This window comes from Octodon degus, unplaced genomic scaffold (genome assembly GCF_000260255.1).
Source record: "Octodon degus isolate 3935 unplaced genomic scaffold, OctDeg1.0 scaffold00058, whole genome shotgun sequence".
NCBI classification, from domain to species: domain Eukaryota; kingdom Metazoa; phylum Chordata; class Mammalia; order Rodentia; family Octodontidae; genus Octodon; species Octodon degus.
Window position 1 is genome coordinate 11,368,042 of NW_004524634.1, and position 13,728 is coordinate 11,381,769.

Sequence of the window (13,728 nt, forward strand, 5' to 3'; positions counted from 1 at the left end):
AGAGAGAGAGAGAGAGAGAGAGAGAGATTGATTTGGGGTGGGCTTCTATTCCCTGGGCTATAACTGGCTAAAAGTTGGAACTAATGATATGTGCTAATAAAAAGGCCCTCCTTGACTGCTGTCCCTCCTTGACTCTGGCTCCATCGTGTTCCCCTGCGGTGTCCTCTTACCCTTCCCTTCCCTTTGCAGAACCCAGGCAACTTACAGGACACCATCACCATGGTGAAGAGTATCCTGGCGTGATCTTCCTACACCTCCATGGCCCACTGCAGTCCCGCCCTGCCAGAGCACCCCTCCCACTTCTGTGGTCTCTGGACACCTCTCTTGTGGATTTAGTGGCCGCTGTGTGACAGCTGAAACTCCCCCAATGAGCAACGGTGATGCCTAGCTGTACTGATACCTTCTGATTTCCTAGCCTTATAACTCTTTCTGTGCCCTACAGCCTCTCTTTCCTACTTTGTTGTAGATCTACCCATCCTGCCTTCTAAATGTACAAAGTAAGAGAGAGAAAGAATGGAAGAATAAAATGAATGCAGATCTGTGGTAGCTGAGCTCCCTGTCAATGAGACTGGAAGAGGTGGTCTCCCCTGCCTTCTCCTGACCTCTCCCCTCAGGCCCAGTCAGCCTGCAGGGCTCCCATCCCTGCGCCCGCTTCACAGCTTTTGTTCACTTCTGGCTCTTCTCCAACAACTATCAAGCTTGCAGATGCTGCTGGGCATCTTTTCTGGAATCAGAAATGTTTTCTACTAACTTGGAAAGGGGATGAGCCCCTAAAACATCCTCTCTCGTTTTTTGGAATCTTTGACTTTCTTTTTATTTTTAAATAGGCTCTTGCTGCCACCTAACAGCTTCCGTTACCATGAAAGTTGATGGCTTTGGTAGAATTTTAAACTAGGCAGCAAATGTAGGAAACAAAAAATCCCTGGGACTTAGAGACTTGCCACCCCTCAAGATCACTTTACTTCATGAATATTTACACTGTAGATCCAGCTAATTCCTTTATACTGAGGAGTAGGGTATTTGGGGGTTATTTTTAGTCTGAGCCCAATCAACAGGGACACTTTGTGCCGCAGATGTTCCTGTTCCACCTGTGGCCTCCCGGGAGGGGGAGGACAGTCTTGGTGTCCCTGTGCTTCTCAGTTTCTTACACGATAGCAAATGCAGAGAAATATGAAACACTTTTGTTAGTGGAAAATATGCCTGTATATATAAAATCAAAAGTTCTGTGTGCTCCGTACTGGATGTAGAGCCTCTATGAGGCAGGGCCTTCCCTCTGCCGCTCTGCAGCACCGCAGCGCTGGGGGCTTCTGCAGCAGCCCCAACAACATGACGCATGGCGGCTGCATGTACGAATTGCACCAAATGGACGTTAGTGTTTCCGAAGAGTTCCAAGGAAATTTTTATCAAGGGGCATCCTTTATGAAAGTGTTTCCTCCAAAAAGTGCTTTCAATAATGTGAAAATTCAACCCAAAAGTGAAGCATTCTTGCTACTGTCAAAGCCAGGAGATGATTGCATGGCTCTGGAAACAGGAAAGCTGGCCTTTTGGCTGAGGCAAAACTTTGCACGTGTGTTATGCTGGTGTGTGCTTGCTGCTTGCTGTCTCTCTGTCTGTCTTCTTTTTAATATATTTGGTATAGGGTCTTCAGGTTCTCACTCCATAGATTGGCCTCCTAGCAATTCTCCTGTTCTCAGCCTCCCAAGCACTGGGATTATAGGTGCGCGCCACCACGCCCAGTCTCAATTGCCCTCTCCCTACAGCTTGCAGGATCAAACCCCAGCCCCTGCGTTTGCCCCGAAGCAGGCACTTTGAGCTGAACTATCTGGCTGGCCCTGGTGCTCCTTTCTGAGACCTTAGATATTGAGACCTTAAGGACAGCAGGAGGAATTTAAAAGAATTGGGAAAGTGTTTTATTATTTTTTAAAGCTTTTTTCTTTTTTTTCCCCCAGAGCAAGTTTCATTTTCAGATCATACATCACCTTGACTATCTCTCTCTGTCTCTCTCTGTCTCTGTCTCTCTCTCTCTCTCTCTGTCTCTCTCTCTCTCTCTCTCTCTCTGTCTCTCTCTCTCTACTCTTGGTATCCTGACTCAAAACAGAATCTGAGGCTATTTTTTTCTGAAGATTTTCTTGCTTTTATGTAACCTTCCTTTCTTTTATTGGAGAGAACCCAGGCTAGAACACATCAGCACAGCTGTTACGACTATAACTTTTGGCATTGCACGGCTGTGTCTTCAAATCCTGGCTCTGCTGTTGCTAAGCCCTGGATTTATGTACCTGTTGCCTAGTCTTTCTCTCCTGTTCTGTCCTATGGCACTGATGACAGAAATGATGCCTACGCCACTGGGTTTTATAGTAGTTCGATGGGATATACGCAAAGAATGAGGCCTTGCGGTAAATGTCTGCAAAGGTTATCAGTGTGGTTGCAAAGGGAAACATAGAACAGAAAAATTCTTAAAATCTCTCTGAGTAAATTAGGAAAACATGTATTTGGAGTGCATCAGGAGATCTTTGTGAGAAAGGACATGCTGTGGTCCACTCTGCTGGGGAAGGGTTTCTGCCACTTTAGCTTAAAAATTCAGATTAATAAACGCAAATAAGAGATATTTGATAGCTGCATTTGTTTGGATTAACATCTACTTTTTGTTTTTTATGTCAAACACTGTTTTAAAAATCTTTTTTTGGCTAAATATTTATAGCTAAAAATCTGGAAGAAGAATCTGAGCCTAAATTGATTTGGATTGGATTTATCTGGTTACATGCTTGAGGCAAGACTGCAGACATAAAGCTTGAATAAAAGGTGTTACCGCTCCCACAATTTCCAAAATGCTCACACATCTCATAACATAAATAAAACATTTAAAGTTGTTCCAGCGATCTGAAATTATAAATGAGTCATGAAATGTAAGAGAAAAAATTCATATATAGATTCAGACTTCAACATTCATGATGACATATCAGAAAAGAGTAAAGCAATCTTCAAAAGACTTCATAAAATTTGTGTTTCTGGTGCTGGGGAGATAGCTGGGTGGATTTAAGCACGTGTCTGGCAAGTGCAAGGACCCCAGTTCGTTCCCAGGCTTTGCACACTGTGCAGGCCCCAGGCTCAGCCAGCCACCAAGACTGGGTGTGGTGGCGCATGCCTGTAATGCAAGTGCTAGGGAGGCTGAGACAGGAGGATCGCTGTGAGTCTGAGCTGCGTTGCAAGCGCCTTTACCAAATAAGTAAATAAAGATTTTAAAAAATTATCAAAAATATTTGTGTTCCTTTTTTTGACTTTTTAAAATAGACATGTATATGTGATCTTTGTTTTTTGATTTTCAGTTTATATCTGTATAAATTGTCATTAACTGAACTGATATATTTTTGAATGTTATAATGACAAAAACTGTTTTCACTAATAAATAATACTCTTCTTACAAATATATAACTTTTATAGCTATCACCGTTTTCAAAAGTTATAGAAATTATAGTGCAAAAGTAATATTAAGTAACATGTAAAGACTAGACTAAAGTTTGTCTATACAAGTTGGTGATCTTGGAGTGTCTTTGTCACTCTTTGAAATTTAGCCATTGTGTTATCATTCACTGCATTCTGCAGTACAAGCTGCATCTTTGGACTTAAGCCCCCAGTGTGGGAGCCAGAAGGTCAGGCACTCTGTGCCTGCCAAGGGGCCACGACAGTGAGTCCCTGTCACAGAGAGGACAGTACTGGTGGCCTACAGCCCCCACTTAGGGCAAGATCAGAGGCACTCACCACTGTGGAAACACCATGGGTTCTGCTTTTTTTCCCAAAATGATTGCTTTTAATTATAGTTTCATGGCTGCAAAATTTAAAAACTATAACAATATACTTGTTCTACTTCATGGCTATAAATCAGTTACCTTTTGAGGGCTGGGAATATAGCTCAGTGGCTTAAGTGCCTGCCTGTCATGTGTAAGGTCCAGAGCACCATCCCCAGTACAAGAAATAAATGATGATGATGAATAATAATAATAATAATAATAATAATAATAATAGAGCAGTTAGCTTTTGAGAGCCTAGATAAAATAATCTGGCATACCAGGTGGACCTAAACACCAAAGCATGTCTTGGCTTCTTTTCCTTAAAAGTGTTTGTATGGAGCATGACAATTCCCTGGCCATCATTCAGGTGATGGTGCAGGATGAGTGTTTGTCAGTTGTACTGTGTAGGATGTCATTGGCACATGTTAGCCACAAGGATACTTCCTACAAAGTACTGTGTCTCCAGGCATGGGAATCCCTTCCTTCGCAGTTACAGTTTTCTTCATTCATCTCCCAATCTGTTTGTTGACCTTTGCCATTTCAGAGGATAACCCGGGAGACATTGACCAGTGACTGCGGGTCCTGCAGGTGCTGGGCGAAGTGTGCTGGGGGTACAGACACGTATGGGCAAAGGGAAGCCCTTGTGCAGAGTAGCGGGTGAAAGAACCTGACTTGGAACTTAAGACACATTTTGCATCTTTATGTTTCTGTCGCACAACTCACAACTCTATTTCTATGTGAGGGAAAACAGGAGGTGACCACAGAGCAACGGGATCGGCTGTTGTGAAAGAACCACCTCCCAAATACTGTGTCCCAACGTTAATCTTTCCTACTAGTAGCCATTCAAGGAATGAACAGTCTAAATCCTGCTTCAACACTGCAGACAGGATTCCCTCTGTCTGGAGTGGAGCCAGGAGAAGAACAGGTAAGAAGACTCTCCCTGGGCCAGAGTAGAGGTGTCTTTTCAGGACAAGTTTCCACTCTCTTTTGACCAATCTGCATGTAGATATAGATCGGTTAATGTAAAAGTTTGTGAAACATTGTTTATGCAGATTACATGCAGTGCTTTACTGTATTTTACTATCCTTCTGCGGGCTCTGCTGTAGTTTAATTTGTGTTCTATTTCCTTTAAAATAACACCTCTTTGGGTTGGGGAGATGGCTCAGTGAAATAAGTGCTTCCCTGGCAAGCACAAGGGCCTGAGTTCAATCCCCAGTTCCACCAATAATAATAATAATAATAATAATAATAATAATAATAATAATAATAAATAAAGTAACACATCTTTGAACTGATTGTTCAACCCATTAGTGGCTCATGACTTGCAATTTGGAATACTTGTTGATTCTTCATGTCACTGAAATTAGAGCCACCAGATTCTTTTATAAAAGGCACACTAGGGATTGAACATGGTCCCCACACCTTCCTAAGCAGGTGCTTTAGTCCACTGCTGGCCAGCCCTCCATCAGATTGTTTTGAAAGAAATTTGAGAGAAATAATATATGTAAAATGCTTAGAAATACTCAGATATATCATATGAATATATGAATGATTATTAAATATAATATATATATATGTATATGCCAAGACAATTATTTGTATTAAGGATTCTAATACGATAGTAAATTATTTGGACACAGAACTAAAATAAAAATAATATTAGCAACACATAGGTTAAGTAAAATATTTGTTCTGTTAAACTGTGTAAGGGCATTTTGTCCGTGATTGATTGAAGCATGATTCCTTTTCTTTATGTCAATGAATAAGATTGAGGATTCATCAAATTTACTTTATATATTTTGCTTTCCCTCTTCCTCCTGGGCTGACCTCTGTCCTTCCTTTTTCTGGCCTCTGTGAGGTCGATCTTCCTGCTCAGGACCTCTTAAGCTGGGGCACATAAAATCAATGCTGATGGAACAGAGTCTTTATTACCTCCTAAGAGTGTATTGCTTTCTCCTTTTGCTCCAAGTTTTTATCTTTAGAATGATTGTGTACTTCTTGTACTTAGACCAATGGACCAATATTAAGGTATGTCTTGATATTAACTATTTGTGTACTTTTTAAGTAAATATAATGGCTTCTTCTGACTTACTCTTTAAAGATACTACTGGGCCAGTGAGCTAGCTCAGGAGGCTAAGCACCTGCTCAGGGAAGTGCAGGAACTGGGGTTCAACCCCCCGCACCACTTGCCACACGGGGCGGCCCTACCCGCACACGTGCTGAGCTGGTGACTGAGTCTGGGCATGGTGGCACAGGCTTGTAATCCCAGCACTGGGGAGGCTGAAAATAGGTAGATCACTATGAGTCTGAACTGCATAGTGAGACCCTATATCAAATATACAAAAATTAATAACAATACTAATAATAATAATAACAGTAATAATGATAATAATGATACTGGTGTTGGCCAGATAATTCAGCAGATTAAAGCACCTGCTTAGGTAGGTGTAGTGACTGGACTTCAGTCTCCGGTGTGCCATGCTGGCCCCCGGGGTGCACTGAGAGGGCAATTGAGACTGGGCTTGGTGGAGCAGTCCTATAATCCCAGCACTTAAGAGGCTAAAAACAGGAGGATCACTATGAGTCTGATCTGTGTAGTGAGACTCTGTAGACCCTGTACTAAATAAAAATAAATATAATAATAAAAATAATAATAATAAAGATACTACTAAATTTATTATGTTACTATTTCATTTGGAATTTTTGAAATTGCAGTCATCTGGTAGATGAAAATATAATGATAGACTCCTTCATGTCCTCCTCTTTTCACTTATGTATCACTAAACAAATGTGATTGGAGAGTCTGGCCTTAGTTAAATTTATGCCTCAGTGATGGATACAAAGCAACACTCCGGAAGAAATGTTACATAAATTGACCTTGGTCTTGGTTTGGCCAGGGTGTCGTCACAGAGATCTGATGTTTTTCCCCTGACTGAAGTGAGAGGTGAAATTTTATTTCCTTTACCCAAGAGGAGGAGGAAGAGTAGAGGCCTAGTGCGGTGCGGTAGTCACAGTAACCCCAGTAGGGGACCTCCAAGTGTAGCCCTGGTGCTGTAGCCATAGTAACCTCACCAGGTGGTTTCCAAGGTTAGTGCTGGTGGGGTCATCATAGTAATCTCAATTTGTGGCTTCCAAGTGTAGCAGCACTCCTATTCCTTTCTAAAACAAGAAGATGTACTCAGAGCCCAGGATGGGAATCTTTATGAAGAAGTCCTTTAAGTTGCCTAAGAGGCATTGCCTCATATCCATGGTCGTAGTTATTCTCAAGGGACATTGGGAAATATGCTGTGTGGACAGCTAGATCTATCACCATCTAAACTGTGGGTACTTCAAGAAAAAATGTAGAAGTAGGGTCAAAGAAGGGAAATCAGTGTTTTCTGTCCAAACATCTAAGACTAACAAGGATTTAGTTGGGTGACATATTGGAGTAACAAACCTGCTCAGCACAACTTTCAATATAGAGAAAATTACCTGGTTGCAAACAGCCAGATAAATTCATAAAGCAGAGCTGCAAATGCAGTGGGAGGGCTCAGGAAACACAGGGGAGGCCACCTAACTCAAGTATGGAAGGGAGAAAGAGTGCCACTTTCCTGTCAGGATGGGGGTGTGAGGAGTGAATCCACCTCCAGATGATTTCTAGAGGGCAAAAGAAACATAAAATTCGAAGCCTGGCATATGAGAATGGCATGGGATATTTAAGAATTTTAGTTAGGAGGATAGACACTTTCTAGGGTAATTCATGGCCAAGCACTACCTTCAAGTTACTGTAGAATGATCATGTCTTACTCAATGTTGAGGACGTGGCATTTATTTCTCAAAGCAAGAAGGCCCTTTCCGCTGCTTGGGTAAGGAGAAGGATGCATGCTGCTCATTGTTTCAAACCCAGCCGAGTTACAGCTGCTACCTTATTCCTGGAGACAAAGAGGGAAGATATGAAATATGGAAACTTTTCATCTAATCCTTTAGAATAAAACAAAGTTTTGTAACACAGCTTACTGGGGCTTTCACATAGACTCTTTAGCTGCAAAATTCTTCGCTTAGACCATGAAGAATGAATTTATTCAATTCGTTGACTCACAGGGTAATGTTTATACCTTGAGAAACAAATAAAATTCATTCTACAATAACCAAGAAAAAAGCTTTCTGAACAGTATGAACAGAATGATTCACAGAAAGGGATTCAGGAGCAAGAACTAAAACAGAAGTGCAGGCTGCCTTAAACCATGGTAGCTGTGAGTCTGAAAGTCATGCATGCTGGTAGCACCCAGAAGTCAGGCCCAGGAGATGCTCTATGAGCTTACGACTTCGCCCATACCTCTGCATTGATGTCCAATTTGAAAACTGCTTACCTCATCTGCCTTTAGTCCACCTCATTGCACAAAGCTTGTAACGGTGCCAACAACAACAATAATATTGTAAACCTTCGGACCAGATCTGCATCTAGAGCAAGAGAAGCCCCATTTGCAAAACCAGGAAAAAGGCCGAAGTGCTACTACCTCTTTAATTTAACGTGAGCAACAGAATGGTTAGACCTCTTTGAAATGTTCCTGTTAACATAACCACCTTGTGGAGGATCACTACAAGTCTGAGCTGCGTAATGAGACCCTGTACCTAATACATAAAATGAATAATCATCATCACCATCACCTTGTGTCACTTTTGGCTCAAGCTGTAAAGGAAGACAAATCATAACCAAAGATCACTGAATGATGTACTGAGAGAAATCACTGTGAACCAGACTACAAATAGGCCTTGCAGCGAGACCATCCCCATCTTCGCTGACAGACTGGGTGCTGGGGAAATAAAGTGGCTTGTGGGAGAATGTGGACTCTAGAGAGTGAGGTAAGAGGTAAGGACAGCTGGCTGAGTGCGCCTGATGCCTCTTCTTGTTTCGGCTCCTGGCAGTACCTTTTTACATTAAATTTGGTTTAATTTTCAGAAGCCCATATTCATAAAAGCTCATCTCATTTCCAAGTTGTTGGGGCTACAGAATCCTCTATTGCTTATAAATACTCAGAACAGAATTGAGATTAAAGATACATAGATACTATTTGAGCAGCTACAAGAAAGGACTTTTTTGTTTGCCAAGATAATCTTTCTTACTAGCTTTTGTTTTTGTTTGCACTTGCCAGAAGGTGTGGGATGTAATATCTCAGGGCTGAATCCACTTTGTTTTATTTTGCTTTCAATGCATTTTATCATGGAGTCAATTACGTTGAAATCACTTAATCTGGATTGGCGATTGCCATCCTGACAGTTGAGAGAAATGGCATACGTGGAAGTAGGTAAGACTTTTGATGAAAATACTGAAAAAGGCTAGATGAAATATAAAAGCACTTTGAGCATATTATGACACCCCCCAGCCCTGCCCAATTGTAAGAAAACCTTAATGGTGAGCTTGAATGATAAATACGGAAACTGAAGTTTCCTCTTAAGGTTTCTGGCAAAACCTGAGTTAGCTTGAAGGATGAACAGCTCAGAGAATAGAGGAAGCAAGATCTAAATTGTGCTGCATATGGGAAAGTGACTGGGAGACCCCTCTCAGAGACCAAGTGCTAAAGGACAACAGGGAATCATAAATAATCTGATCAATGACACTAAAAGAATCTTGTCTTTGTCAACTTGGACCAAAGGAAAAAAGTAAGTCCATTGAGCATTTGAATTGACCCCCGTAGTTTTTCAGGCAGTATTCATACTAACTTCATGAACAAACTCCAGATGGAAATTTTAATTTAACGTAATCCTACCATAGTAGTAAAATAAAAAACAGAAATTTTGTGGAAATATAAAACTTCATATAAGGCCTTAAGTAATTTCCACAAATATATTGCCTAAAATATGCGATTAAGGCAAAAATATCAATAGATACTATAAGTGAGTGCTAGGAGAAAATAGAAATATACAGGAACATCACATCCATTAAAACTATGCATAAAGGCATTAGCAGGCATAAAAATAACATTTTTTTTCTACTTTAAAAATTAAGAAAAAGTTTAAATACTAGCAGTAAGTAGATACTAAAACAATTTAAATTAAATAGATTCATCTATTAAACTAATTATATATCATTAAATCAAAATATAAAATTATATATTTAAATATGCAATATATTTATAAGATGCAAATGTAAAGCATTATACATTTATAGGAATTTAAATAAAACTCTGAATATGCAGTACACTGCTTTCCAGAAGAGAGGGGTCCAGGGATATAGCTCAGAAGTACAGCTTCTGCTTGGCAAGCACAGGTCCTTAATTCAATTTACTGTGAAAAAAAAATCCCACAAGAGAATTCAGTTGTTTCTTCTTTTTAAAAAGTTGTTCTGATACATTAGCTCAACTAAGAATCATTTAAGTATTAAAATATTATAAAGATGTTAAAAGGACTAGAAAAGCACTAAGACCAAGAATTTGAAGTGGTCAAGAGTCTAGGACAAACACAAATCCAAATGTGTGAATGTTTTCCAATTATGAAATATTAACTAAAAGCTGGAGAGATAGCTTGGCATTCTGAGCACCCTCTTGGCATGCACAAGGACCTGGCTTCAGTCTTCCAGTACCACATGCCGTGCTGGTCCCGCATGCTGCAGGCCACCGAGACTGGGCATGGTGGTGCACACTTGTAATTCCAGTGGTGGGGAGGCTGAGACAGGAGGACCACTGAATTCTAGCTGCATAGCAAGAATGAGGATGATGAGGAGGGAGAGGGGAAGGAGGAGGAAGAAGTCAAAACTAAAATGAATGAAAAGCTAGTAGAAATGTTGGCAGTTTGACTCACCTCCAGGTACAGAAATTGAAATTGAGGAATAAGAGGTGCAGAAGGCATGTGCTCCAGGTACTCTTGCTGCATGGAGGCACCCCGAATCTAGAGCTATGAAACAACTATTTTAATGTATGTAGACCTTCTTTGCTTCTGAATATAATGAACTCACAGCACAGGACAGGGGTGAATTGCCTCTCTTATATGATGGCTGAGGCTTTGATAGAAAATGCAGTTTTTTTCAGGGTGGCTGACATGATATTTTGGTCTGGAATCATCTGGAGTTGAATGCACTCAAATGCATAATTGTAGGAACTTTTACTGTCCATAAGTGGATACCTTTCTTCCCAACAGAAGACAGGGCCTGTGCATTTAGCTTCTCCCAGTTTTCCTCTTTGAGCTTCCTTACAGCATGACAGGTGCAGTTCAGAAATGAGAATCTCTTGGAATAAAAAGCAGGCATACAGTTTCATAATCTATTCTCAAAACTCGCCTGCTTAGATTGATTATACTGTATTCCTAAAGCTATCAGAGAGGCACGGTCATGCTCAAAGGAACCGGTCTTAGATTTTTACAACCAACTGCAGAAAATAGACCCTTCCCACACTCAGGTTTTACCTTTGAGTTTGGCAGTTGCTGACACATGCATAATCAGACATTGAAGCCTAGTTTTGACTTAGCTCAGTTTCTTAAGTATAAGATGACTTATCCCCATTACGTCATTATCAGAACTTATTTTGTGCTGAAAGACAATCTTGTTATTGAAAACATCCTTGTACCTTCAAGTTCATGGAGAGTACACGACACTGAATTAATAGGTTTTCAATTGCTGAGAAAAAATAACTGACACCCATAATGTAAAGGAGGAAGGAGTCATTTTGGTTCACAGTTTCTGACATGTTGCAGTCCACGGTTGGCTAACTCGAGGGCAGAGGCATCATGCCAGAGTGGCACGGCAGGAAAAGGTGTTTCCCTCATCTCAGCCAAAGGCACAAAGCACCCGAGAGGAAGGCACCAAGGGTAGACCGTTGCCCTGGTCATGCCTCCATGACCAACCAAGACACAGTGGAAGTGTTCTTTGCTGATCTCCTAGGTAATATTTATCAAGCAAAACAAGTTGACAGTTGAGACTAACACTCTCAAACATTTAGTCAAATGTAACAAAGCCTGCAGAACAATTTTGCTACAGTACAAAGAAAGGTACAACAGAAAAGTAATACCCAAAAATGAAGACACTGGAATTATTGGATTAGGACAAAATCTCTAGTTAGAGGGCCAGGCAGATAGCTGATGCAACGGTCAGGATTCCATCCCTGGTGTGCCATGCGGGTCCCACACACTGGGCTCACTGAGATGGCGATTGAGACTGGGCATGATGGCGCGCACCTGTAATCCCAGTGCTTGAGAGGCTGAAAATAGAAGGATCACTATGAGTCTGATCTGTGTAGTGAGACCCTGTTGACCCTGTAGACCCTTTACCAAATACATAAAATACAATAAAAAATACAGTTAGAAGTTCCACTCAACCCAACTATTCCTCTCCTGGGTATTCTTCTAAAAGAACTGAAAACATCATACCACAATAATAGAAGTGCAACCAGGTTAGGGTAATTATGCCTTTAGTTATTTCTTATTTATTTACTTATTTATTTTGTATTTTAGGCAAGGGTCTACAGGGTGTTCAGGGTCTCACTACTAGACCAGACTCATAGTGATCCACCTGTTGACAGCCTCTCAAGAGCTGGGATTACAGGTACACGCCATCATGCCCAGTCTCAATTGCCCTCTCAGCGTGCACGGGGGGGGGGGTAGGGTCAGTATAGCAGGCCCAGGGATCGAACTCCCGTCACCTGCACCTGCTCGTAGGTGCTTTAACCCACTGAGCTATTTGGCCGGCCCTTGCCTTCAATTATTAATGTTAGATTAGAGAAAGTAAATGACAAGATAGAGAATTATAGCAGAGGTACAAAGCAAAACTAAAGAATAAAAATAGTTTACTGGATGTATGGTTCAGTAAAAGAATGATCACTACCACACAAACAAAAATAAATAGAAATTTTAAAATGAAATCTTATTATCAATAAATGATGTAAATACATTGTGTTAACAACATATTAGCCAAAGCTGAATAAAGAAGTGGTAAGCTAAAAATTCTGTATTAATACCAGAATAAAATACAGACAATAAATGTTTAAAAGACAAAAAAAATTAACATATAAGTACCTAAAATTCCTGAAAAGAAAAAATGAGAAGCTGAAGTCACTATTACAATTTTTGACAATATCCTAAAACTGGTGAAAGATATTAAGCCAGAGAAAATCAGAGCAGAACATTCAGGAGTGAGGGAAGGGCAGCAGTGAGGGTGGGGTGTGAGAGCTTTTTTAAAATCACATCTTTTTTTGATCCCTAAATACTGAACAAATGCAAGAATATCAACTATGATTGAGTTACAAAAACAGATTTGGACTGCGGGTTGAGGAAAAAGTAGGAAATAACCCTGGATCCCTGTGCTAATGAGGATGGGCTTTTAGACCACCCCTAAGGCCTAGTTGAAGGCTAAAATTATACGTATTTTTAGATGGTGTCTACATAGGTACCTTTGGAAAAACTGAAGGCAGAGGATTTTGTTATACATACTAATTACTCAGATTATATGTGAATACATAAGTCATTTTAGTAAACATTTTTGAAAGACATGGACAGGAGTCTCCCCACTGAGAGAGAAGCTCACGAAACACTCTTTATAGTGTGGGCAGGTCTCCTTCTCTAGCTTAGAAATGTAACACGTAAAAAATTGTGTTTTGAGCAAGACATTATATGGATATAGTAGGAAAACTATTCTCAGCATTTATTGAAACTGAGTCAAGTTCCAAAACAAAACAAAACAAAATCACTTGGCTTCCAATAAAGAAAAAAAGTGTGTTAGGAAGGCTTTATTCAGCCATTTGATTTTCTAACATCAGTTGTTTGGGCAGTATTCTTTACTCCTGTCTTCATTCTCCTCTCAAAATACTAAACATGATGTGATATGTTTTAGAACCTATTTTTAACTGAGTGAGGAGGAAGGCTGTTCTGCACTAAATTTGGTGAACCCTTGGGCCTAAGTGTATATTCTGTGATACCTAGTATTTAATCCTCATTGCTCTTTACAACGGAAAGTGAGCAGTGGCTGGGGTTTGATCCC

The 13,728-nt window shown here is 40.5% G+C and overlaps 1 protein-coding gene across 2 annotated transcripts in view; it reads left to right on the plus strand.

Annotated features, from left to right (window-relative positions):
• Ctnna2 (catenin alpha 2) overlaps nt 1-13,728 on the plus strand; it is a 1,043,423-nt gene that overhangs the window by 37,239 nt on the left and 992,456 nt on the right. The window lies entirely within an intron of this gene.